Here is a 27961-nt window from a genome sequence, read left to right on the forward strand (position 1 = left end):
GCTGGTCTTAGTACACTATTCTGACCAAAGATTGGTCGAGAGGAGCTATTTGGACAAAAAGTGACAGTGGGAAATTTTAGGAGATCCTATTTCTCTTTTCAATCTCCCATAATAAACCAGTATTTTCTAAGATGGTGGAATTTGCTCTAAGTCATCAACTCCTGGGACACAAAGTTTGCTAGCACTGTTTCAACCAGGATGATGTCTTCTGCATGCAGGCCATCTCCCAAGGGTCTGCCAAGCTTATGGTTTGACTGCTTATTGTATTGACCAGATCTCTAACCACAGAAAAACCAAACTTTGAAGGCTCATATTAATGGCTCTGAAAGCCTGAGGTGTGCATAAGAAGCAATTTCTGGCCTTAACACCAATTATAGGACAGTGCATACTTAGCAGGGTAGTCTGCTTCTACTGTAAAAACAGTAAAGTTTTTGTGACAATTATAATTGTAATAAAATAATTTTAAAAAATAATTTTGTAAGTTAACTGTTCCATTTATTATTTTTTAAAATTCTCAAGTTGGGAATCACTTGTAAAACTTTCATAAAACAAAAAACTGCTAAGCATATTAACCGACACAAATAAGCAAAACAGAAACTACCCTGAGGTGGTTCACTTGAAAAGGTTCATCTGCCCTATACTACGTTGAAAGCCTTGGTGAATGAGACTCAAAATTCAAAGACAAGGCTGAGGCTTGCAAACATTTTGCTTGCTTTAATTACAAACTTGGGAATTATAACACATCTATAGTAATAGTTCTTATTCTTATATTAGTTTATTAATTCCTGTTTGCAGAGTTCTTTTCTACATTCTAGTTAGAGATTATCCAGAAAAACATGAAACGTTACCAATCAGAGATAACAAAGATCTGAAATATAATTAGCCCGAATTCATTCACTCAACTAATATTTACTGGGCACCCACCCTGTGTAAGATAATATAGTACTTCCTAAACACTGGGGAGTTTAGTTTAGTTTAGAGAGATAAGAATACAAAAAAGGTAGACATACCAACTAATTAGCACTATTAGGTACAGGAAAGGTGCTATAGGTGCTATGGGAATTGAGAAGAAAAGGATTACTTCTGGCTGCAGGAAGCCCAAGAGATTGCATCAAGACGGTGGCACCTGAGATGGGAAAACTGTGGCTGTGTGACAATGTGGGGGGAGTGCAGGCATAACCAGGTGTAGGGAACAACGGGAGCAAGGACACCAAGAGGATATTGGCTTCAGTTTAACTGTTCTCTAGATCATATGAGGGGAGTAATGTGAGCTAAGATTGATAGCTGATACTGAATACTGAGCTAATGAGTTTGGCTTTTCTTTGGAAGACAAAGAAGACTCACTACAGTTATTTTTATTGAGAGGGCACAGCTGCTGTGTATTTAAGATGAATTCTAGCGGTGGAGGGTGGGAGGTGAGGTTAAACACAAACAACAGCCTGGGGAGAAAGATTCTGAAGGACTTCCCAAACAAGAGAAATAGCAGCAATGAGGAAACACGAACTCAAGATCTGACAGAAGTAAATGTGATGCAAAACAAGGGAAGATTTGAATGGTTCATATTTTAGGCTTGGTCACTGGACAACACTCCGAAGCAAACTGCAATTATAACAGAAGCTGAACCCTTGAAGCAAAAAATCCCAGGCCATCTCGTTTGATAGAGAAGTCAGAATTACTGAATGGTAGAGCTGGAGGGTCAATTATAGATTGTATTATTTCAACTCCCCCAATGTCAGGATAAATAAACTAGGTAGGCCCAGGAAGGTTAACTGACTCCTCTTGCTGTACTCAGCAAAAAGTGCCAGAACTCAGTGAAACCCAGACCACCCCACCCAGGCTCTTCCCACAGAGTAAAACTGCTTCCTACTGGCCCATGCTCTCTATCCTAGAAAGGCTGATGGTTATAATAGCGACAATAACCCACTTCCATCACTCCCAACCAAGCCCTCACATATACCATTCCCCTAAGGAGAAAGAAATCCCTATCTGCTCCCCCTTCTGCCAAGGACTGTATGTCCTTTACTTGAAAAACCTTTATCTATAAAATCTTCCTAGTCAAGTTTCACTTTGCTGGTTCCTCCAGGAACTCCTTCAACACCATGTGTGTTCACATATTGTTATACGCTCCTGTTGAGGTGCTGTCCTCCTCATCAGTGTACTAAATTAAATTAAATTAAATTAAATTAAATAGCACAATGTGATTCTTGACTAAAGGTGCTATAGTCAGTACTAACTGATGCTTCTGAGTGTTTTTAAAGAACAGAAGTACCAAATTAAATGGAGGTCTGGCAGGATTCCTAGAAGCCACAGGATACATGTGGATGAATTTTATTCAGTAGTAAATAATTCAAAACATTAATTTTATAGGAGTCCTACTACAGAGAAAAATGTAAAATCTGCATTAATTTTTAAGCTGAGACTACAAAAAAAAATAATTCATACAGGAACAGTTAAAGCTATGAATTCCCTTTCTTTTTCATTTCCTGCTTCCCACCAACAGACATTCCCCTCTGGCTTAGGTGGAAACGCTGGACAAGAATGTTTCAGGGTAACTTTCATTAGACCCAAGTTCTAGTTGTCCAGTTTATACCTAATGGTATTGTCCTCTGAAGAGGAAACAATAAAATATAGCAATAGAGTCACTGAATGACCTTTCTGTTCCTTAATATTAACATAACAGTGTTAGTTTTACTCATCTACATAAGGTGCTTATGGAAAAGGAACATTCTTGTTTTCTTCTGTGGCCCTACCTATAACATTAGCACAGAAATTAGCAAATAGTAGGTGGTCATCAAATTAACTTTAAAAAGTTTATATACATAGGGGCTCCTGGGTGGCTCAGTCAGTTAAACATCCAACTTTGGCTCAGGTCATGGGTTTGAGCCCTGAGTCGGGCCCTGTGCTGACAGCTCAGAGCCTGGAGCCTGCTTCAGACTGTGTTTCCCTCTCTCTCTGCCCCTTTCTGGCTCATACTCTACCTCAAAAATAAATAAACATCAAAAAAATTTTCAAATAAATTTTTTTTAAGTTATAATTTTTTTCATTCACCTACTATATGCCAGGTAATAGAGACACAAAAATGAATGAAGTCCTGATATATTTACAGATGGATGGATGGATGGATGGGAGGGAAGGCTAAAATGTAAGCTAGAATGGAAAATCTTATCTATCTATCTATCTATCTATCTATCGTTGTGTTCAGTGCTGTCTCCCCCAGCAACCAGAAACAGTAGAAATTCAAATATTTTCTTGACTGAATTTCATTTACCTACTATATGCCAGGTAATAGATACAAGAGTGAATGAAGTCCTAATATGTTTATGGATGAATGGATGAATGGATGAATGGATGGAGGGATGGATAGATGGAAGGGAGGGAATGAGGGAAGGCTAAAATGTAAGCCAGAATGGAAAATTTTATCTATCTATCTATCTATCTATCTATCTATCTATCTATCCATCCATCCATCTATCTATCTATCATTGTGTTCAGTACTGTCTCCCCCAGCAACCAGAAACAGTAGAAATTCAAATGTTTTCTTGACTGAATGATAGCACAGAATTATGGGGACAATGTAACAAATGCTACATTAAATATACAAAGTGATAGGGGAAAATGGAGAAAACTAGAGAAACTGAGGAGTGTAGAGTAAGACTTTGCCAAAGAGGTAAGATTCGCACAGAGCCCTGAAGGGAAGACTCTTACCTGGCAAATGCACAGTAAGGAAGAGCATGCGAAAGTTGATGTCATGTGTAGAAAGTACCAAGGACCCTCCTCAAAGTGGAGAGGGTAATTAGAGAACCATAGATAGGACAGGCCTATTCTTTGAGGACCTTCTCTGAAAACCATGAAAACCACACTAAAGAATGTAGATTTTACTTCTATATGCAATCAAGTCTGAAGGAGAGTGAAATCATCAGATCTGTATCTCAGAAAAACAGTTCTGAGAGCAGGGTGCAGAATGACTGTGAGTGGTACCAGAGGTAAGGACCATGGAGGCAAGTGTCAGCATCATCTGGAAGGGTGCAGGAAGTAGGGCACCTAGGAGCCACTATGGACTTACAGAATCCAGGATCTGCATTTTAACGAGAGCCCCATGATTCATATGCATATATGGTTTGGGAAGTGCTATTCTGGAAGATAAAAGGTCGGAGTCTGTGATAAATAAAACAGCAGCTGTGGGAATAAAGAAGGGGAGGATTTGAGAACACGTGGAAGATGAATAAATCTGGTTTAAAAAACAAAAGGCATAATTACCAAAAGAAATGAAATAATGCCATAGACCAAAAATGCTCTAAAACATATAAGAAAGCTCAAAATTCAACTTCTGACATAAGGACTGAATTAAATCCTTATAATGTAACCCCAAACACAGTCAAATGATTAATCTCAAGCTAAAGCCCCTTGTTTATCTAAAAGCCCTAGCATGAATGTATGATTATAATCAAACCATGCAGATAAAATGTGGTTATCAATATCTGTGGAATTTACAGTTCTGCCTCTAACTCTGAAGCCTGTTGAAAGGACTGAAGAATGAAATGTAATTCAGATATCCAGGCAAACCACTCAATAATCTCCTCTAAATACAAGATTAGTGGTGACTGGTGGAAAGAGTGGGTTATTTGGTCCCTATAGAAGAATCTCATTTCTACCAATAAATCTATTTAGAATATGAACATAACATGAAATTTCTGGTTAAAGTGTTCTCCAAACACTATCAACTGCCAATATCCTTTTATCACTATTTCCAGAGCGTCATCAAGTAGAATTACAGACAAATTAGAGTGAAACAAGATGTTCAATGACAAAATAAAAGCCAAGACCTACAAAGGTTACAGGAGATATGGCCAAAAGATAAGATGTCCTTAAACCTACATTCTACTTACATGTAGATTATGAATTTTCAAGTCTGAAATTACTAACATCTTGTTAATCTGTGGTAGTTAGCAGAAATCAAAATTAGTCAAGTTATAATTAGTAAGTGTAAGAACTGTTTATCTTAAACTACGCACAATAGTTGATTATTAATTTGTTAACAAATCTATATTTTCTTCAATAAATCTAAGGTAACTTTTTATTCTCTATCTGCATTATTAAAAATTCCCATAGGTGCTAGGAGGCAGAAGATTGGATGGGAGAGCAGCATCGATATTGATGATCTAATTCTGATAGAGGTGATTTTCAGATGATATCACTTATAAATGAATAAAATGATTCCTAGATCAATGATGAGAGTGTCATGAATCAAGAACAATGATTAATAAAATCTGTGAATCTGAAATTTACAAAAGAAAAAGAAGGAAAGACAAAATTGTTTCACTGTATTTTCTGCCTGCTTCAATAACCAGGCTTCACTGGTGATTCAACCATAGTTTTCATAACATTATCAGCAGAAACTGAGGCCCAGCATCCTTATTTTAATTCAAAAATAAAAATATGAAATGCTCTTGGTTCAATACTCAACTATGATGGACAGGCTAAAGGGGACTGGTAAAAACTTCTCCCCAGCGAACCTAGGTTTGTTTTTTCCAGCACAACCATGAACTAATGAGGGAGCAACTAAGGAAAGTGGTTACATAGAAAGGTAGAATATCAGGGATTTGGATCCGCTCTTCCAAGGAGAAGTAAGCAGACTTGAATTGTCCCTCAAATGACACAAGTATTGAGAGGAATTCTGTTATTTACAAATAAAATTCAACCCCTCTCCCTTGTCCACCATTCTACCCATAGAATACAGTAAACTTGTAAATCAGTAAGAAAATGGGTCTCAAAATATAAAATTGCTTTTCACATGTATTTCTATTTGCTTCATAAATCAGCAGCTATCTAGATAACCCACCAAAAAAGTATGCAAGGCCATGGTAACTTGTAAGGTGACAAAGCTATCAGTAAACTTTTCCCCTCTAGCTCAGCAGAACTTAAAATGCAGAATCAGTAAAGATTAGAATGAAGAATTAGAATTAGAATGAAGCTTCTGGAGAGCAAAGCTTCCCCCCCCCCCACTTTCCCCTTAGTTACTGTTAACCCCAGTAGTTGGGATCAAATGGATAAACCAAGGCACACTATATATAGGCCTCAGTTTTCACCCTGTGGTGGAAATAAAGATTAAGAATGTTATAGGAAGACAGCAAAGAAGAAAGGTAATTTCAATCCTCCTGAACAGAAGAACTGGCTCATCAGTTAAAAAATGTGCACGTTAATGGGTATGGTGCCACATTTGCAGGAAGAAATGGTTCTGGAACTCTGTTTAACAACATTGCGAATATACTTAACACTACTGAATTGTGCACTTAAAAATGGTTAAGAAGCCAAATTGTGTATTATGCTTCTTACCACAATTTAGACAAAAAATTGTCCACCACCAAGGGTTTTGTAATGATTAAATGAGGCAATGCTTATAAAAGCCAGCGGAGCCTGGCACACACAGTAAATATTCTATAACATGTTAATATTACAATTATGTCATCTTCCTTACAATGAAAGTGTGTGGAAAAAGGCAAAGACTGAAGAGCTAGAAAGTGGCCTTTTCAAAATTCAGAGGTTTCTGGACAATAGAAATTAAAATCCTTTTAATACATGGCCTACCGTGTTCATAAGCCAATAAAAGCCAACAGTTCTCTAAGGAACTATTTGGAAACCCAGGTTATTCAAAGCTTTACTACTTAGGCCTTCAAACCCAGAGCTTAAGTCTTAGAGTAAGGCAATAAGGAATACACTTCTAAAATCCCCCCTACCCCCCCCCCCACTTTCTCTCCTCCCCTTTTGTATTTCCTTTTCACTGTGGGCACTGAGCTGTGAGCACAGAAATCTGAACTTTGCCAAGATGCTCTGGGACAGAAGAGGCAGGGGTGGGTAGGTGGGGGTGGGGGAGCAGAAAACTCACCAATCAGCCTAGAGAAGGGAGACCCATCCCTACTGCTCCTCTGCAGCTTCAGAGAGTAGCTGGAGGGAGTAACAGGATTTGCCCTCTTTGCAGCTGGCGTCACAGCTCATTAGGGACAAGTCTGTTTAACGTCTTTCCACCTCCTCCACCCTCAAGAACAAGCAGGGGCTGCTGGGAAAAGAACTCAGGACTGAGCAAGGGGAAAGGCTTCGAATGCTGATTGGCAATGGGAGAGAAATAGGGCCTTTAACATATGTCGTGGAAAAATGTTTATTTACAATTCGTTACTTTAAAAAGTCCTGCCTGCCTGCCTGACTAGAGACAGTCAAACGACACAGGAAGAATATCACCAATTCCTTTAATGGACAACAACCACCCACTCAACACCTTTTCTTAAATAATATTACAGGTAACTTTTTATTGTTTGACACACTTCTCATCTCTCGAAATTTTCTTTAATCTTTTGCTAAAGAAAAGAAGGTGGTAAAGAGAGATAAACTTTCTTTTCTTCAACTTCCAAGTAAAGGATCAAGATCATAGATCTGTACTACTGCCATTCAGGTACAATAATTTCTTTGAGTTTACTTAAGAAGGGAAAAAAGGTCTAAAGATAAAAAATAATCATACATGCTGTATTTGATTTTAGAAGGTTTACAAATCTTCCTAATTTGCACAAGGACCAACTGAAATGCAGTGTCTCCGAAGAAGATGGGGGTTTCTGTATAGGATCCAGAACTGTGCTTACACAAAGGAGATGCAAAGCAGGGCTTCCTGAAGGACTATCCCAGCTGCTTTCCAAGAGAGAATGCCTGGAGTGTGAGCTTAGAATACATGAAGAAATAAGCACACTAGCCTCCAGAAGGCACCCCTGACTTTGGCAGCTGATGCTTTCTAACTTGGTATAAATTAATTTAATCCCAAAGGCCTGCCCCATGCCAATTTAGACTGTAAAGTATAAATCAGCTCGAGTGGGTATAATGGTGAGGGACCTGAAACTGGCTATTATAACACTTTCAGTTGGCCAAGTGGTTTATCCCAGGAGTCCCCAAAGGCCAGCAGGTCTGTATCGCTGCTTTGCTGCAACCATACCATTCCTCTCAACCATCCATGAAACAGCTGTGTCACTGGCTATGCTGCTGGGTAACAGAAAGGAAACCAAAATAGCTTCTCCCCTCAAATGACTGCTACCCTAAAATATGAGGGTAACTGGAAAATACTAATTATGCCAATAAATATGGAAATTTAGAAAAATATGATTTTCTGAAAAGGCATAAATTATCAAAACTGGCTCTAGCAGTTAAAAAAAAAAGGCTCAGAAGTTTCATAGATATTCTCCCTCCCATAAGGAAATGTCCATGATTATTATATAAACAATTTCTGAGCACTGAAAAACTTGGAAAGCTCCTCAATAAGTTCTATGAGGCTACAGTACTGGACATAGTATACTGTATAGCCATGCAGGCAAGAGATCTGGAAAAGCAAGTTCTTGAAAGACCATATACAACCTCAGACACAAGGTCAAGTAGTCTAGACTTCACCACTTGGAACAAGGCTTTCCAACTAGGGTACATGTGTTCCTGGGGCTCCAATGTGTGGTCAGAATATGGGAAACCATCTGTTTAAAATGGCACAGCTTCTAGAGAGTCAGTCTTATTTTTATTTTTTGTTTGTTTTCACTGTTTTACTTGTTGAGAAGATATTTTTAACTTAAACATCTGCATGAATTGAAGACAGGAGACTTCATCAGAGAATTTGTTTGGAGCCACTTGCGGCTATAGATCTAGGCCTATCAAGTTACGCAGTCTTCATTCCCTGTCATTAGAAGCTCACTACTGGATTAGTTGGAAGTTATTTTAGGTATTTAGGGGAGCCACTAAAGAACAGGGGAAAAAAAAGAATAATCAAAAGAGAAAGGCTAAAATCTGGATGTGGTTTGCAGGACGCATTGTTAGAGAGAGAGATTACAGGGTAAGAAGATTTCTGTTCTAGTCCAGGGAAGAAGTGATAGGGCCAATACGAGAAAGAGGATAGTGGAAATACACAGGATGAGATGAAAGGAGAGGATTTCAGAAGGACAATAAGTAAGACTTTGCAACTAACTGTATGTGGATAAGAAAAGGGCAAAGAAATTTTAGGTAACAATTTCTAATCCTCCCCCACCCCTGAAAAAATATTATGGTATTTTAAATTGGTAAACAGAAATTAAGGATGATTAAAGTTGAAAGGTGAATGGGAAGAAGGGGGCAGCGGGAAGAAACAACAAAGACTTGATATTCAAAATAAGGTCCTAGAAGTTTTAAAGTGGGAAACAATCTTGTAATGTCCTAAATGCTGTTTTTCATATTTGACAGTGTCCTTGTGTCCTATGTGAGAGTGGGAAAAATGTACATACACATTTAAAATTTAAAACTTTAGTGTGTGCAGGGAGGTAGGGCTCCCTTTGAATCAATTTGATCAGTTCAACGTTATTTTGGGCATGTGCCAGTGGGATACCATAAAGTGAAAAGGCATCCCTAGCATCTGAAGACACAGTATGTGCCAGGCTCTGTGTTAAGCGCTGGGGATGCAAAGAGAAAAATAGTAACCCTACCTTCGGGGCACCTGGGTGGCTCAGTTGGTTAAGTTTCCAATTCTTGATATGGGCTCAGGTCATGATCCCCATATTGGGCTTGGTGATGGCAGACGGAACCTGCATGGGATTCTCTCTCTCTCTGCCCCTTCCCTGCTGGTGGCGTGTGCGCTTCCTCTCTCTCTCTCAAAATAAATAAATATGTATTAAAAAAAAAAAAAAAGAACCCTACCTTCATGTAGCATAAGATCTAGAACTGGGGAGCTGAGGGGCAGGAAGAAAATAAGTAATTTCCATTCAATGTGATGACTGCTACAGCAGAGTGCTGTGGAGATAAGCAAGCAAAATGCTGCTATGGAGATTAATTAGCATAGGCTAAAAGATGAGCAAGGTGCAGCCAGTTCACACAAGGGTAGTAGGAACAGTAAGGGTCTTGATAAAATTTAGGTTACCACTAAAAATGAAAACTTAATAATGACCGGTGTCAAAACCCCTGGTACTGCCCAGTGCCTCCACAGAGTAAGTGTCACAGAATGTTCAGAGAAAACTGAAAGGAATTAGCCACTGAGAACAACTAATCTAAAAGATGAATGTGTGTGGTGCCTGGATGGTTCAGTTGGTTGAGCGTCCGACTCTTGATTTCGGCCCAGGTCATGATCTCATGGTTTGCGGGATTAAGTCCCACACTGGGCTCTGTGCTGACAGCATGGAGCTTGCTTGGAATTCTCTCTCTCTGCCCCTTCCCCACTTGCACTTGATTTTTCTCTCACTTTCTCTCAAAATAAATAAATAAACTTAAAAAAATAAAATAAAAAGATGAATGTGTGAGTGCAGAAATGCCTGAAATACAATCAAGAAATCTGGAAAGGCAGGACAAACTAGAAATGACCAGGGTGTGATTATAACTAAGAAAACAGTACTGAGATCTTGTTGGGGGGGGGGGGGGGTTACAACCGAAAGGGGATATGCTATCTATAATGGGAAAGATGTCCCAAGGTAAAGAATTTGGCAGTGTTTAACAAGCTCGATGCTGAGGGAGAGGTACTGATGACACTTGGTTATGGGGCAGGAATATTTCATCAGGCCCGTAAGAAATTATCCCCTCAAGACTAATCCATTCTCTTTTGATTCTGAGATGCTTTTTTTTTTTAATGTTTATTTCTGAGAGAGAGGGAGGAAGGGAGGGAGAGAGAGCGAACAGGGGAGGAGCAGAGAGAAGGAGACAAAGAATCTGAAGGAGGCTCCAGGCTCTGAGCTGTCAGCACAGAGCCTGACGTGGGGCTTGAACTCACAAACCTCAAGATCATGACCTGAGCTAAAGGTGGATGCTCAACCAAATGAGCCACCCACGTGCCCCTCTGAGATCCTTGATTAGCATTTCCAAGTGGATCTTGGTATTAGGAAGGTGGTGTGTGTTGAATGGCAGGTGTGAATACGACAATGGAAAGATACCTATCCAATTTTTTTTTTAATTTTTTTTCCAACGTTTTTATTTATTTTTGGGACAGAGAGAGACAGAGCATGAACGGGGGAGGGGCAGAGAGAGAGGGAGACACAGAATTGGAAACAGGCTCCAGGCTCTGAGCCATCAGCCCAGAGCCCGACGCGGGGCTCGAACTCACGGACCGTGAGATCGTGACCTGGCTGAAGTCGGACACTTAACCGACTGCGCCACCCAGGCGCCCCTCCAATTTTAAAGAAACAAAATGTCATTCTGCAACTCTGAGTCTACTGAAATTGTTTTTACCTTAGAAGTAAAGCTGGCAAACAGACAGGATTCTGCTGGGCTGAGGCAAAGGTTTCTCAGCAAAATTCTCTCTTATAAAAGAGATTTACCTTGGGGCGCCTGGGTGGCTCAGTCGGTTAAGCGTCCGACTTCGGCTCAGGTCATGATCTCATGGTCCGTGAGTTCGAGCCCCGCATCAGGCTCTGTGCTGACAGCTCAGAGCCTGGAGCCTGTTTCATATTCTGTGTCTCCCTCTCTCTCTGCCCCTCCCCCATTCATGCTCTGTCTCTCTCTGTCTCAAAAATAAATAAACGTTAAAAAAAAATTTTTTTTTTTAAATAAAAAAAAATAAGAGATTTACCTTGATTGTATACATTTGCCAAGTTTCTTCTATTAAAAGATACTCACTCATTTTACTTTTGGGTAACAGAAATTAGGAAAGAGACACTGGCCTGAAACAACCTCAATCAATGCTAATTTTGGATCTTACAGAGGTCATTTGATTGAATTTATTTTATAAGGAGGTAAAAAAACCCTTATAATGACTCAGTAACTGCTCTGGGGGTGGGAGCTAAACTTCAGGTGTTAAATGTCATTATAAAAATCATTTTAAATAGAAATATATGTGTTTATGTTATAATGATCATGAATATACACCTACAGAGCAAGTGAAAAACCAAACTATCCTACTATTGAATGAATAAATACATGTGGCTAGGGATAAAATTTTCAGAAAACATATCAAGAACTGATTCAGAAACTTAAGATAGAAGCAAGGCTGGAGTACTTTTGAGTTCTTCAAAAGTGGTCCAATGATGATGAAGAAGTTATTTCTAGAAATAAAAATGGAAAAAGCATTTATTTCTAAATTTAAAAACTCAAATGTTCATGTAAAATTCCCAAAATAAAGATTCCAAATAGAACTTTGACTATTTCGTATGTGTTATTACAAGTTTTATATACTATGATAAGTCAATACTCCCAAAGTTTTATTGAATCATCTCACTGGGAAATGGGGCATTGCCTAAATTGAAACTTCTATGGCAACTTACACATGTTAATACTACTACGAAAATGACTGAACAAGAATCATAACTCATACTCTTTCCACTGTATCAAAGAGAATCACATCTCTCATAAAGGAAGAGACCATAAAAATCTGGAAAGGGGAACAGGCATGGAAAACAATATTTTACAATGACCCTATTTCTAATAAAACATAGCCTGATTCATTATATTACGTATTCAACTTCCAAACAGATAAGAATCACTACCTATACCCCATGATATTACCCATCCTCCAAAAAGTACCCCATTACAACCAATTATTTTTTATTTACTTTTTATTTTTTTAAATGTTTTATTACTTATTTCTGAGAGAGAGAGAGGCAGAGCATGAACAGGGAGGGGCTGAGAGAGAGAGACACACACACACACAGAATCCGAAGCAACTCCAGGCTCTGAACTGTCAGCACAGAGCCCGATGCGGGGCTTGAACTCACGAACTGCAAGATCATGACCTGAGCTGAAGTCAGATGCTCAACTCACTAAGCCACCCAGGTGCCCCTACACCAATTATTAATACATATCCTTCTGGTTCTCTGGGCTCCAATCTAGAAGGAATCTTTATAATTTCCAGATCGATCCTCCCTATTTATGTTTTTCCTTCCATCTGCCCTCATTCTCCACATAAGAACTGCTGTTTTCTATTTGATCAAGTTGAATAATAAAGCAAACAATCCAATGTTTTCCAATTGGGTTTTATCAACATCTGTAGTGGGAAATGTCAATGGCAGGGAAGAGTTGAAAGGTAACAAGAAAAAACTGGTAAAGGTCCTTGAATATTAGGTAGAAGACTCTGGATTTGATTAAAGAATTTGATGCAAACAGCTTGAAGGACAGAGGAATAATATAAGTAGATTATGGATACAAAAAAAAAAAAGGACAAAACCAAGAAATAGGGTTACCAAGTGGTTCTAACAAAAATATTAGACACTTTGCAGAATATTACAAATTCTGATGGCATTTAAATGGAGATGAAACTGGCATCTCTAGGACAGGCCAGAACATCAAAAAAGAAAATAAAAAAGTGTTGGAAAGCACTGGAAAGACTTTTATTCCTCAAAAGTGTAATGAGCCTAAAGTACATGTGGTCACTACCAAAATTAGGAATTGTAAAAAGGAATCACAGAGCAAAGATACTCTGTCAAATCTCTCCTTTTCAAGTATGTGCAGCAGTTAACCAACTGCAATACACTCACTTGTCTGACAACTTAAGAATTGGGAAAATTTTTTAAAATTATGTAGATACCTTTTTTTTTAAAAATTTTTTTTCAATGTTTTTATTTATTTTTGGGACAGAGAGAGACAGAGCATGAATGGGGGAGAGGCAGAGAGAGAGGGAGACACAGAATCGGAAACAGGCTCCAGGCTCCGAGCCATCAGCCCAGAGCCCGACATGGGGCTCGAACTCACGGACCGCGAGATCGTGACCTGGCTGAAGTCGGACGCTTAACCGACTGCGCCACCCAGGTGCCCCATGTAGATACCTTTTAAAACTTATTACTAGCCAAGAAATTTCATCAGCTGGCCGTAAGCAATGAAGCTCCTGATTATTTGCCTCAAACCAATTAAACAGTAGTTCATTTTTGATGAAACTGTTCACTAAAATGATTGAACCTCAAGGGATGGTAAAAAGAATCTTTGTGTAAAATATTATCACCAATATTAGTGGTGCAAATCAATCTTCATTCCCAACATTTTACCGTAACCAAGTCAAAAGTAATCAACAGCCTCATCACACCGGATCTAAAACAGAAGTATGTTGGGGTGCCTGGGTGGCTCAGTCGGTTAATTGTCCGACTTCAGCTCAGGTCATGATCTTGCAGTTCATGGGTTTGAGCCCCATGTCAGGCTCTGTGTTGACAGCTCAGAGCCTGGAGCCTGCTTCACATTCTGTGTCTCCCTCTCTCTCTGCTCCTCCCCTGCTCATGCTCGCTCTCTCTCAAAAATAAATAAACATTTTTTAATAAAAAAATAAAAAAGAAGAAGTATGTAAACTACTTATTTCTTCCCATCTTTTTAAAAGTTTATTTTGAGAGAGAGAGAGAGGGAGGGAGGGAGAGAGAGAAAGAGAGAAAGAGAGAGACAGAGTGCGCGCGTGTGCACACAAGCAGGAGAGGGGCAGTGGCAAAGACAGAAAGAATCCCAAGTAGGCTCCACCACACCACTAGCCCAGAGCCCGATGAGGGCTCAAACCCACAAACCATGAGATCATGACTTGACCCGAGATCAAGAGTTCAGATGCTTAACCCAAAGAGCCAGCCGGGAGACCCTGATTATTTTCTCCGTCTTAAAACTTTCATCTCCTGGCTTCACAACACTCACCTCACTAGTATTCCTTTTCAACCTTCTTTGCTGGTTTCTGCCCTTTCTTATACTCTAAAAATTGGTGAATACCTCTCGGGCTGTGTTTGAACCTCCTCTCTTTGTTATCCTTTTGGCCTACACCCATTTTGATGAGTTCATCCAGCCATGACTTTAAATATCATCCATTATGCTAGTCAATCACTCTCTCTCATTTATACCTTCATAACCCATCCTCAGATTTCAAAGTTGGCTTATCCAACTGGGTACCTGTAACGAACTGTACCACTGGGAATCAAACAGGCATAACAAACTAAACATAACCAAAACTGAATTTTTTATTTGACCTCCTTAAACCTGCTTCCACTCTGACATTTTCAACCTCAGTAAATGGAATCTTCCCACAGTTGTTCCAGCAGTAAACTTTGAGTCATCCCTGATTCTTCTCTTTTTCCTCTCATTTCACATTCAACAAATCAGGTTTAGAAACTGATCTCTCATCTCGCTAGCATCTTCTCCACTACCCACTGTCTAAGCATCAACTATTTAATAACCTATAAACCCAACTCCTGGCTTCTTGCCTTATGTGTTCCTGTAATAGCCAGTGAACCTACAAAACTTAAGTCAGAACATGTCACTTCTGTGCAAAAATCTTCTTCAGAATAAAATGCTAAGTTTATATTATGGCCTTCGTGACCTTACCTAGTAATACCTTCCTGCTGACCCTCTATCATTTCAGTGCTACTCTCATTCTTGTTCACTCCCCTCAGCATAGCAGCCTCTTACCTTCCTCTTAGATCCTCAGAATGCTCCTGCCCCAGACCTTTGCACTTGCTCTTCCTGTGGCTGTTAAGACCATAATCCCTAGTATCTGCATGGTTTGCCCTCTTAGTTACTGAACATCATTCTCTAGTTCATTTATTATGCTTTATTTTTGTAATTCACTTTTCACCTATTATATGCATTTATATTCTTTCTTCCACAGCAATTATGTAAATCTCCTGAGGAACTCTGTGCCCATTTCCCCAAAATTGTCCCTACCCACAGTACTTAGAAATATTTTTGAAAGAAGTTAGGCAGTATCCATCAGCCAAGATTCTAACCTTAAGATTATAACCCAATAAAAGAAGCCCTAAATCCCAGCTATTACAAGGGATAATAAAGGTATGAATATTGAGAAGCATGTTATGAAAATAAAGCATCTGAAATGTTTTATGACTCTCTGAAGTTTGATCTGAAGTCATTAAACAATTACCTAGTCTGTGAAAACTATTTACTCCAAAAATTAAATCTGTAGGTATTCACTAACACAGCAAATACATGTGTTGGTTTCAGGAAAAATTAACCTCACTTATGGGTTTAAGACACAAGGTATACAGAAGCACTTCTTGGGGTCTTAGTAGTGTTGGGGAGCGCTGAATACTGAATGAGAGCTCTATTTTAAGTTAAGTATTAACTCCATGGATTCTTCCCCATCTCCACTGCCACTGCGTTAATACAGACAGGCTGTGCACTGTCAGTTCTCACCTGAACTTCCAGTCTCCCATTTCCAACACAGACTGATCTACTCTGCTGCCATATTAAATTGGCTCCAATTGTTGTCACATCGCTTGTTTAGAAGCCTCCAAGGATTCCTCACAACTCACCAAATTGAGCATATGCACTCAAACTACTAAGCTTATCATTCAAAGCCATTTAGAAAAGACCTCAATGTACCTTTTCAATATTCTCCCATTAAGCTAGAGATCTTGTGGAGAACTAAATGGTAAGTGTTCCAGAACACTTCTCCCTTACCAGATAGATCTGGAAGCTACTTGAAAGCTGTATTACATAAAGAAATATTTCAGGCAGTTAAGCACAAAGCCATCCATTCCCTGCTGCTAAATAAACACGTTATTTTTCAGAAATGACAGACACTTCCCAATCTTTACTCTTGTCGTCTCTTGCATGTTAGAATAAATGTCATTCATTCACTACCACCCTATCCAATCACAGGGGACAAACATGGCAAACATCTGGAAGAAAAGTTGCTTTTCTGCACACTCTGGCGCATAGAGGATCACCTGTGAGAAAGTCTGGTCTCAGTTATAAGTCAGCCTGGGTCCCTAACAGATTTCTGCTAACTGTAGACTGCTAATTGCCTTCACCTGGACAAATTGGTCTACTGATAATGAATGCGACCATACTCTTGTACCTAGGACTTTCAAGAGAAAGAGGCTGAGTCTCTTAAATGACAGTAACTTAAAACAAGAGCCCTAACCTAAGAAAGAAAGTATGGAAGTATGGGAGGAGGTGAGGCATATAGGATGTATGCTATACTTATTTTTCTGCCTCAGACACCCATCAGCTATGAGTGCTTGAAAAAGGAAAGGGGACTGAAAAATACTGTCTCAAGAGAGAATATTTAAAAGACGAGCAAGTAAATAATGTTTTTTTCAAAAACTCAACATTATTTTAGGAGATTGGTGAGAATCAAAACTAATGTCAGCAACTTATCTGGCAAGAGAAGTGGCTTTGAAGAAAAGAATAAACTCTGCACCAACACAGAAAATAAGAACTTAACTCACTCATGCAAGATTAACTAAGACCTGCATAAAAACAATTTTCTGCTTCTGCAGAGGAGTAACAAGGGGTACCAGCACTGCAGCTGTTACTAGAACCACGGGGGAACACCCATCCTGGTACTCAGTGTTTCTTTGATGTTTGGAATTAGGGAAGCAACAAACAGGTCTCCAGAATGTGGCAAAAGGCCAGCTAAGACTAAACCAAACCTGTCAACCACATCCCACTAGCTTTTATGGAGATGGAAGACTACTAACACCAGAAGAGACCTAGAAATGAAATACTAGGCAGGAATATTTGGTGCAAATGTGAGAGGCTTTCTCCCTAAAATGAAGTTAGAGTTTACGGAGAAAAACATGGGATATGAAATACAGGTGTAGCAATGCATACAGTGTTTAAGATGGTTGATTTAACTACCAGGCATAGATTAACATACTAAGAGTGACGGCATACGACTAGAGACAAGAGACGCTCCATAAAATAAATGTAAAGACTGTCTCCGTCCAGACTTGTCAACCTAAAGCTTGCAAGTTAAATGAAAGGGGGCAAAAGAACTCACTGTGCAAGAAGGTGAACCTCCAAAATCAAAACACCTGATTGGGGAATACACGAATCATGCATGAACAACCTTTAACTCCATCTCAAGGGTCCAAAACGAGGGAAGAAACATCAGAGGAGATTCCAAGTTACAAGTGTAAACAGGTCAGTGTCATAAATGAGGGGGTACTGAGGACACTAGACTGCCTTCTGTGCTGGAGGAAGAAGGAGTGTCTAAAAAATAATGAATCTATAAAATACATGCATGCTGACCTCAGTGACTTTAGAAATGAGTGGGATCTGTAAGATTTAAAAGGCAAAAGACAGGGGCGCCTGGGTGGCGCAGTCGGTTAAGCGTCCTACTTCAGCCAGGTGACGATCTCGCGGTCCATGAGTTCGAGCCCCACGTCGGGCTCTGGGCTGATGGCTCAGAGCCTGGAGCCTGTTTCCGATTCTGTGTCTCCCTCTCTCTCTGCCCCTCCCCCATTCATGCTCTGTCTCTCACTGTCCCAAAAATAAATAACCGTTGAAAAAAAAATTAAAAAAAAAAAAAAAGGCAAGACACTTTACAGAAGCACTGTATTCTAGTTGATAAAACTATTTCTCATGAGGATATGGGTTAACAATTCTTACACTGCTATACAATAATATACTAGAACTGAATAACTGAACAAATGAATGGCAAATGGTGGTTGCCAAGATTCTCATTGTTGGAGTGGGAATTTACAATTAAGCAAGGGGAAGAGGCAAGGATGATCCCTGGAGTAATAGCTTAAACTTAGAGACCTTAGTGTGAACTAATGTTTAATGTTACTACAGAGATGGTCACATACAGATATATTTATACATACTTGTATTTACACAGGTGAGTATACACACATGTATCTTCTTACTCTGTCAGCTGAGAGGGCCGAGGGCAAAAATAACCCAGTAGCAAAGAGCATATCCAGCATTCAAATCTTGGTGTTTTTTTTTTAATTTTAATGTTTATCTCATTTTTGATAGTGAGAAACAGAGCATGAGAGGGGGAGGGGTAGAGACAGAGGGAAACACAGAATCTGAAGCAGGCTCCATCCAGCCTCTGAGCTGTCAGCACAGAGCCTGACGTGGGCTCTTTTTTTTTTTTTGAAATGTAATTCAACGCTACCTAGATGGATAAAACGTGTGCACAAGAAGAGTTCTTATTTCTTTGAAACCCAAGCTGATTGCTTTGCAAAGTCTTAGTGGTGGGTCAGTTGGAAATGTGACATACGAGCATTCTGCACACAGATTGGGTCCCCATGCCTTGAAGCGCTCACTCGACTTGAGAAGAATCTGAAACTGGAAATCAAAAGCCGATGCATCTGTGCTGTGATGGACACGCCAAGCAAGACTTCAGTGGCATCCCTACCAGGGCTCCCATTGAAAGCAGGGGTCTTGAGTCTTACGACAAAATATTGGAGAACTCGTGTTTAAAGCAAAACGGAATGCTCAAGCCACATATGTGGCACTTTTGAGGATTCCCCACTTCGGCAGTTTCAATAAACCATCTGACTGCTTGACCCTGGAGGCAGCGGTGAAGGATCATCTCCCGGAAACCCCGGCAGGGGTCAAGTGATTTGGGCAAGAGCTTCTGCCAGAAGCCCCGTGACGTGGGGCTCACACGGACTGTGAGATCATGAACTGAGCCGAAGTCAGATGCTTCACCGACTGAGCCACCCAGGCATCCCCAAATCTTGGTTTCTAGTATTCATTATCCAACAAAAGAAATCAGAGCTCCTTGGAGAAACAGCAGATTTTAAGACAGGGGTAGGAAATATATGAGCCTGGTGCATCTTTTGGTATCTGAAAGTAATAAAGTACTCTAACCAAACCAAATCAACCAATGGAAAGAGCTCCCACTGGTCACAGCCGAACAATTTGAATAGCAAATTACTGGATCACAATAAGTAGAAAAATACATAAAATATATAAAAGTATAAAACAAAATAGCATTCAAACTAATAATAAATGTTAAAAATAATAAATGAGTCAAATAAAAACCTATACTGCTAGGACATAATTTGTGGTTTAACGGAGTATAACATAGAGGAGGAAAAGTAATTCCCTTCTGTTCTCCCTCCTCCATCCCCACTTTAGTATTCTAGAGGGTTGAATTAAAAAAGACAAATGAGCAATCCCTATCAAAATAACACCAGCATTCTTCAGAGCTAGAACAAACAATTCTAAATTTTGTATAGAACCAGAAAAAACTCCGAGTAGCCAAAGTAATGTTGAAAAAGAAAACCAAAGCTGGAGGCATCATAATTCTGGACTTCAAGCTGTATTACAAAGCTGTAATCACCAAGACAGTATGGTACTGGCACAAAAACAGACAATAGAACAGAATAGAGAACCCAGAAATGGACTCAAAACATATGGCCAACAATTCTTTGACAAAGCGTGAAAGAATATCCAATGGAAAAAAGACAGTCTCTTCAGCAAAGGTGTTGGGAAAACTGGACAGCAACATGCAGAAGAATGAACCTGGACCAAAGACTTTCTTATGCCATACATAAAAATAAACTCAAAATGGATGAAAAACCTATATGTAAGACACAAAGCCATCAAAATTCTAGAGGAGAAAGCAGGCAACAACCTCTTTGACCTTGGCTGCAGCAACTTCTTACTTGACATGTCTCCAGAGGCAAGGGAAACAAAAAGCAAAAATGAACTATTGGGACCTCATCAAGATAAAGCTTCTGCACAGTGAAGGCAACAATCAGCAAAACTAAAAGGCAACCGATGAAGTGGGAGAAGATATTTGCAAATTACATACTGGATAAAGGGTTAGTATCCAAAATCTATAAAGAACTTATCAAACTCAACCCCCCAAAAGCAGATAATCCAGTGAAGAAATGGGCAAAAATCATGAAGAGACACTTTTCCAAAGAAGATATCCAGATGGCTAACAGACACATGAAAAGATGCTCAACATCACTCTTCATCGGGGAAATACAAGTCAAAATCACAGTGACATACCACCTCACATCTGTCAGACTGGCCAAAACTAACAACTCAGGCAACAAAGATGTTGGCAAAGATGTGGAGAAAGGAACCCTTTAGCACTGTTGGTGGGAATGCAAACTGGTACAGCCACTCTGGAAAACACTATGGAGCTTCCTCAAAAAGTTAATAATAGAACTATCCAACGACCCAGCAATTGCACTACTAGGTATTTATCCAAGGGATACAGGTGTGCTGTTTTGAAGAGTCACACGCACCCCAATGTTTACAGCAGCACTATTGACAATAGCCAAAGTATGGAAAGAGCCCAAATGTCCATTGACGGATAAATGGATAAAGAAGATGTGGTATATATAAACAATGGAATATTACTCAGCGATCAAGAAGAATGAAATCTTGCCATTTACAACAACGTGGATGAAACTAGAGGGTATTATGCTATGTGAAATAAGTCAGTCATAGAAAGACAAATATATGACTTCATTCATGTATAAAATTTAAGGTACAAAACAGACAAACACAAGGGAAGGGAAGCAAAAATAATATAAAAACAGGGGGCTGTTAAAACATAAGAGACTCTTAAATATAGAGAACAAACTAAGGGTTGCTGGAGGGATTGCAGGTGGGGGGATGGGCTAAATGGGTAAGGGCCATTAAGGAAGACACTTACTGGGAGGAGCACTGGGTGTTATACATAGGGGATGAATCACTGGAATCTACTCCTGAAAAACGTTATTGCGCTATATGCTAACTAAATTGGATACAAATTAAAAATAAAATAACATATTAAAAAAAAAAAGATTAGATGGGACAAAGAAAAGCAAGGAGATCAGTTAGAACAGAACTATGATAATCTAGTTATGGTATGATGGTGGTTTAGAATAAAGTCAAAGCAGGACAAGTAATGAACAGAAGTGGACAAATTCGAGATTTATGCTGACAGCAAAACCAACATAATTGCTGGTCGGTAGAAAGGTGTGAGGCAAAGGGAAAGAAGGAAGCTAAAGAGACTCAGTATTTTGGTGTGGGCAAAAATTCAGTGAATAATGATGCAATTCATTATAATCAATAAACCTGGATTAGAGATTGGGGAAATCAAGTTGACATCAAGTAATTAACTAGGAAAAAGGAAATGTATACATGCAGGTGGTGGTTATATATGCATAAAGTATTTTTGGAAAGATACATATGACCAGTGGTTAATGAGGAGTTCTTTTCATTGCACAGGATTTTGTACCATTTCAATGTTTTAAGAAATTCATTAATGTATCATTTTTTATTACAAACTATTTTTTCAGGGGCCCCTGGGGGGTTCGGTCAGTTAAGTGTCCGACTTCAGTTCAGGTCATAATCTCACGGTTCCTGAATTCAAGCCCCACACTGGGCTCTGTGCTGACAGCTCAGATCCTGGAGCCTGCTTTGGATTCTGTGTCTCCCTCTCTCTCTCTCTCTGTTCCTACCTCACTCGCATGCTCTCTCAAAAATAAACATTAAAAAAATTTTTTAATGATTTTTTCAGTTTTATGGAGATACAACTGACAAAACTAAGGTATTTAAAGTATACAATGTGATGATTTGATACACATACACTGTGAAAGGATTCTTCCCACCCATCACCTCATTTGGGGGTACGTGAGAACATTTAAGTTCTACTCTTAGCAAATTTCAATTATACAATAAAGTGTTATCAACTATAGACACTGTGTTATATACATCATATCCTCAGAATTTATCTTACAATGAAAAGTTGATTACCCTTTTAACAAACTCCCTATTCTCCCCATCTCTCAGCAACTGCTTTTCTACTGTTTCTGTGAGTTCATGTGTGTGTGTGTGTGTGTGTGTGTGTGTGTGTGTTTTAAGACTCCATAGTGTAAGTGATACCATACAGTATTTATCTTTGCTTAATTTCACTTTGCCATAATGCCTTCCAGTTCCATCCAGAATGTTGCAAATGACAGGATTTTCTTCTTTTTAAAGGCTGAATAATATTCGTGTGTGTGTGTGTGCGCGCGCGCACGTGCGTATGTGTGCGTGAGAGAGAGACAAGATTCATTTGCTTGATCCATCCATCCGCTGACAGACACTTAGGTTGTTTTCATAGCTTGGCTATTGTGATAATGCTGCAAGAAACATGGGCATGCATGCAGGTATCCCTTCCAGATAATGCTTTTGCTTCCTCCAGATACACACCCAGAAGTTGGACTGCTGAGTCACATGGTAGCTCTATTTTTAATTTCTTGAGGAACTTCTATACTGTTTTCCATAGAGGTTGTATCAGTTTACATTCCCACCAACAATGCACCAGGGTTCTCTATTCTCTACATCCTTCCCAGCACTTGTTTGTTATTCCTTGACTCTTTGAGAACAGCCATCCTAACAGGGGTGAGGAAACACCTCAATGTGCTTTTGATTTGCACATTTGCATGATGATGAGTGATGCTGAACAACTTTTCATGTACCATGAAAATGGTCATTTTTATGTCTTTGGAAAAATATGTATTCAGGTCTTTCCAAATGGCATTTTTTATTATTTAGATTTTTTTTTCCCTGTGGAGTTGTACCAGTTCCTTAGATATTTTGAATATTAACCCCTTATCAGATACGATGTTTGCAAATATTTTCTCCCATTCAATAGGCTGCCTTTTCATGTTGTTGGTGATTTCTTTGCTGAGCACAGCATTTTAGTTTGATATAGTCCCACATATATATTTTTGTTTTTGTTGTCTTTTCCATTGGTGTCAAATCCAAAAGACCATTGCCAAGGCTAATGCAAGGAGCTTACCTCTTACATTTTCTAGGATTTTTACGGTTTCAGGTTTTATGTTCAAGTGTTAAATCCATTTTTAGTTGATTTTTGTGTATGGTGTTTAAAATAGGCATCCAGTTTCATTCTTTTGCTTATGCCAATACTGTTTTCCCCAAATCATTTATTGATGAGACTATCCTTTGCGCACTGTATATTCTAAGCTCCTTTGTTGAAAATAAATTAACCATATATGCGTGAGCTTATTTCTGGGTTCTCTATTCTGTTCCATTGACTTATGCTTTTGCTTTTATGCCAATAGCAGACCGTTTTGATTACTATAGCTTTGTAATATAATTTGAAATCAAGGAGTGTGATGTGTCCAGCTTTGTTCTTTTTCAAAACTGCTTTGGATATTCAGGGTATTTTGTGGTTCCCTACAACTTTTAGGACTGTTTGTTCAACTCCTGTGAAAAATGCCATTGGAATTTTGACAGGGATTGTATTGAATCTATAGTTCTCTTTGGTTAGTATGGACATTTTTTCAATATTAATTTTTCCAATCCATGGGCATGGAATTATCTTCCCATTTACTTGTCTTCAGTTTCTTTTATCACTGTCTTATAGTTTCAGTGTATACATCTTTCACATCCTTCGTTAAATTTATTCTTAAGGATCTTATTCTATTTGATGCTATTATAACGGTTTTTTTGTTTGTTTTTTTTTAGTTTTTTTATTTTTGAGACAGAGAGAGACAGAGCATGAACGGGGGAGGGGCAGAGAGAGGGAGACACAGAATCGGAAACAGGCTCCAGGCTCTGAGCAGTCAGCACAGAGCCTGACGCGGGGCTCGAAGTCACAGACCGAGAGATCGTGACCTGAGCCGAAGTCGGCCGCTTAACCGACTGAGCCACCCAGGCGCCCCTTGATGCTATTATAAATGGAACTGTTTTCCAAACGTCTCTTCCTGATAGTTCACTGTTAATGTACAGAAATGCAGTTCACTATTAACATACAGAAATGCAGGTGATTTTTGTATATTGATTTTGCATCCTGGAACTTCACTGAATTCACTTATTAGTTCTAACAGTTTTCCGGTTGAGTCTTTAGGGGTTTCTGTTATTTGGTATCACGCCATTTACAAACAGAGACAATTTTACTTCTTCCTTTCCAATCTGGATGTCTTTTATTTCTTTTTCTTGCCTAAATGCTCTGGGTAGGACTTGTAGTACTATGTTGAAATTTTTTTTAATTGTATTTAAATATATATACTTTTTTTTCCAAGTTTATTTATTTGGAGAGAGCGTGCGAGTGGGGAGGGGCAGAGAGAGGAAGAGAGAGTGAGAATCCCAAACTGGCTCTGCACTGCCAGCACAGAGCTGGAGACGGGGCTGGAACTTATGAACTGCAAGATCATGAGCTGAGCTAAAGTCAGAGACACTTAACTGAACCACCCAGATGCGCCTAAATATATTTTAAATAAAAAAGATTATACCATTCCTTTCCTAAAGGAATCTAAACTGTTTGCACATACATTTAAAACTTAAGACTATTCAAATTTCATGTAAGAAAACAACAGAAAATTCAGGCCACTAAGAGAGCGAGTTCAAAGAATCCTGCTTCGTATTATTCTCAATCCTTACAAATAGAATGAGGTTTCTCACACAAGTCCCTGCATTTGAGGGACCATCAGTTTATTCACATTCATTTACTGTGCATGGTATTGAAGACGCAGTGCTGAGACATGTTTGTCTTCAAGGAACCTGGTCTAATAGCAATGTGGCTATGTGCACATGAATAACTTAAATGAAGTATGTTTGAGAGAAGTGTGTCTCTAGATTGTTGTGACGGACATGCTGCAGGCAGGGAAAACTTACCAGACCACCACAACTGTTCAGACAAAAGATGCTGAAGTACTGAAGAAGGAAAGATCGAATAATGTTAGGAAGTAAGAACTGGTTACCGACTAAATGTGTGCAACTATGAAAAACGGGAGAACTGAGAAAACTTCTAAAATTCTGTCTTAATTAGATAAATGGTGGTACCAGTTCAATCCAGGGGAGACAGGTAGAATAATCGGTTTGAGAGTTTTGGGGGAAATGAATTCACTGCTTAAGCTTGTTGGGTCCGAAGTATCTGAAGAACAAACAGGTGAGGGTTATCAGTAAGGAGTGTAGAGCACAGGAGATGAGTTTGTTTTCAAACAATGGTCTCTTCCTATAGTTTCAGGGATTTTACCACCCAGGGCAGAAAAGAGAATATTAACATTTAAATGGTAGGTAAAAGAAAAGGAATTTGAAAAGAAGAAAAGGCAGGCTGAAAGAGTGTCAGTAGAGGGGCATCTGGAAAGCCATGATGGAGGGAATGAAAGTTTTACAGAGTTCAAAATAAGAAGCAATTGATTTGGCATTAGGAGTCAATAGCCCTAAAAAAGACCCTGGACTCCTGCTGGAGGAAGACAACAACGGATAGATGCAGAATATCAACACTAGAACTATTTATTTAGCACCAGAGTATAAATAGATATACTATTAATAATGTTAGCTGTCCCTTATTGAAAACCTAGTATATACAAGGCAGTGTTTGGAGCTTTACATTGACTATTTCATTTAATCCTCAGCAATACTATTAGTAGGTAACTTTACTAACCATATTTTATATATATGCAAAAAAAAGACATTCATCAGGGAAAACCAAAGGTCACACAGCTAGTAAATGGAGAAACTGCTGTTTGACAACAAGGTTACCTTCCTTTGTACCACTTTCTTAAATGCATTATACACAATAAATTGTATTAATTACATTTAAAAATTTTAACTTAAAAATTACAACAAAACAGGGGCGCTTGTGTGGCTCAGTTGATTAAGCATCTGACTTCAGCTCAGATTATGACCTCATGGTTCGTGGGTTCAAGACACAGCATCAGGCTCTGGACTGACAGCACAGAGCCTGGAGCTTGTTTCAGATTCTCTGTCTCCCTCTCTCTTTCCCCCTCCCCCCGACTCGTTCTCAGTCTCTTTCTCTCTCTCAAAAAGTGAATAAACATTTAAAAAATTTAAAAAATTGTAACAAAACAAAGCTGGATATTACACTAACTAGTTACACAAATAATCTAACTTCATTTTTCATATTAGTACATCAAGTGTTTATTTGCCAAAGGTAGTCAGGTCTAACCAGTTTTTTAACTCATGAACATGCACTATCAATCTCTCATTTGTCTTTTGAACTAATTACATATAGCAAAAGCATAACTGGTTATTGTGAACTGACGTGAAAAGAAAGTTTCAACCAAAATATAGGTGTTTTTTCACAGCCTACTCATTTCCTAGTCTTTGAATGCCTATTTTTGCATTCTTCCCCAGGAAACAATTTATAAGAATAGTATAAATCAACTCCCTAAAATTAAAACTCTCTGAAAATAAGTTATCTAGAATGCTGTCAAAATGTTAAGATATAACTTTTTCTGATGATGGATCTCTATGTGTTCTCAATATGCACTATTCAATAGAGCAGCCATTAGCCACATGGCTAATTAAACACTTGAAATGTGGTTATCGTGACTGAGGCACGAATTTAAAAATTGTATTTGATTTTAAGTAATGTAAATTTACATAGCCACATGTGGACAGTGGCTACTACACTGCACAGTGTAGCTCTGGAACAATGGTTGTCAACCTTGCCTATGTGATAAAACCACATAGAAGTTTCTAAATCCTAATGCCTAGTCAAAAGCCTTTTTTTTTTTTAAGTCTCCAGAAATGAGATTTAGGCAAAATATTTTTTTAAACTAGGCTGATTTTTAAATGCAGTCAAAGTACAAAACCACTGCTCTAGGAAAGTGCTTCTCAAACTTGAGTACACACAGAAATCATGGGGGAACTTCTTAAAATGCAGATTTTGATTCATCTAGGTCTGGAATAAGGCATTAATAACGAGCTCCGAGGTCATGCTAATGCTGTTGATGCAAGGCTTTAGAACTAATTTAACTGCTATGAATCAATGCTGCTGCTGAAAGGGAAATCTATAGATCTTAGGGCGTAAAGTATGTTTCCCTTATATAGGACATTAAAGACTTGTAACTGAATTGTCCAACAGATCCAAGTTACTAATATGTAGAGATCAAAAGCATTTAAGAACATTAAAGTAGCAAGAGAAAAATTAAATCTTACCTATTTGGGAAATTAACAAATCACTTTTTCAACAGGAAATCATGATATATATATTTTTTCATCTAAAGTAAGAATACTTGGGTATATTTGTTGAATATTCTTTTTAGTGTAGCTATGAGGGTACTGTCTGTATCACCTTCCTAGGAAGTTTTGCTACTATTCTGACATTATTAACACAGTACATTCAAGTTCCTTCTTAGTAAGTTTTCACTAACTCTTTAATTCTGTGTAGAAGGATAACTTCTCTTTCTAGTTCAACTATTTCAGAGAGTAATTCTAGGCAGGGTTTACAGGACTTTATTACTATTTCTCATTTTACATAACTTCTCTTATAGGAAATCTTATGGTAGTGATGGTGGTAATTCAAAGCTATTTGTAGGTAACTCCTTACCAGCCTGACAACCTAAAAGACTTGGTT

General features: G+C 38.7%; 1 protein-coding gene and 1 pseudogene across 5 annotated transcripts in view; one reads left to right on the forward strand and one right to left on the reverse strand.

Moving 5' to 3' along the window:
- Nucleotides 1-27961, reverse strand: part of CECR2 (CECR2 histone acetyl-lysine reader) — a 182078-nt gene that overhangs the window by 81411 nt on the left and 72706 nt on the right. The gene's annotated exons all lie outside the window — the stretch shown is intronic.
- LOC111561564 lies at nucleotides 5219-5286 on the forward strand (annotated as a pseudogene).

Source organism: Felis catus, chromosome B4 (assembly GCF_018350175.1).
Source record: "Felis catus isolate Fca126 chromosome B4, F.catus_Fca126_mat1.0, whole genome shotgun sequence".
Taxonomy (NCBI): Eukaryota; Metazoa; Chordata; class Mammalia; order Carnivora; family Felidae; genus Felis; species Felis catus.